Source organism: Elaeis guineensis, chromosome 5, assembly GCF_000442705.2.
Source record: "Elaeis guineensis isolate ETL-2024a chromosome 5, EG11, whole genome shotgun sequence".
Lineage (NCBI taxonomy): Eukaryota > Viridiplantae > Streptophyta > Magnoliopsida > Arecales > Arecaceae > Elaeis > Elaeis guineensis.
The window spans coordinates 26,511,462-26,512,503 of NC_025997.2; positions in this window are offsets into that span (position 1 = coordinate 26,511,462).

Here is a 1,042-nt window from a genome sequence, read left to right on the forward strand (position 1 = left end):
AAAGATGACTTGGTCATCTTACCAAGTAGATAGGATTCACAGATCGGTAATGATTCACAATCATTAATTCAAAGACACCCTTCTTGATTAACATGTCTATCCTATTCTTGTTCACATGACCCAGCCTACAATGCCAAAGATAGGTATTGCTGACATTATCTATCCTAAGATGTTTGTTCGATGTGTACATTACACCAACAGACTGTGATAGTAAATATATATCATGTTTCAATAGTCCTCGCATGATTTTAGTATCATTCATAATGATATCATAAAAATCATCCTTTATTAAAAACTTAAAATCAAATTTGACCAAAAAGCCTACAGAGATGACATTCATCAGAAAGGAAGGACAATAATGACACTCATCTAACATGACACTATTAGACTCGAAAATAAGCTGCATAGTTCCTGAAGCTAGAACTGGAACAAGGCTTCTATATCCAACATTCAAGAACTGCTCGTCTTCTCTAAATTTTCTACTGACCTACAGTCCTTACAATGAATTACAAATATTAATCGAACTTTCAGTATCCAATATCTAGGTAGCAATATCACATACAGAGAAATTACAAGGAGTTATCATATAAGTACCTTGTGAAGCAATTGATTGCTTGTTTCTCTTATTCTTTGGTTTGTTTAGATCAAAGGAGGCAATATATGCAGGACAGTTCCTCTTCCAATGATCCAGCTTCTTACAGAGAAGCATTTTGCCTGACTCTTGTCGACTTTCAACTTTTTATCCTGCTTTGGCTTTACATCGACAGTACGAACCTTTTGCACCTTCTTCTTTTTTCCTCTTTTGGAAGAACAATGAACTGCAGACGATCCTCTAACAACATGCACTGGCTCCTTTTGGAGCTGATGGTCCTTCTCGAATATCTACAGCAATCCAAATAAATCATGATAGTTCACTTCAGGCTTGATCATTCTATAATGACTCAAGAAGGATAGGTTGGACTTTGGTAGCGAGTTTAGGATAGCATCCTGCCTAACTATTTTTGTAACGTAAAGCCAAGTTTGCTTAAGCGTTCAATTTGCT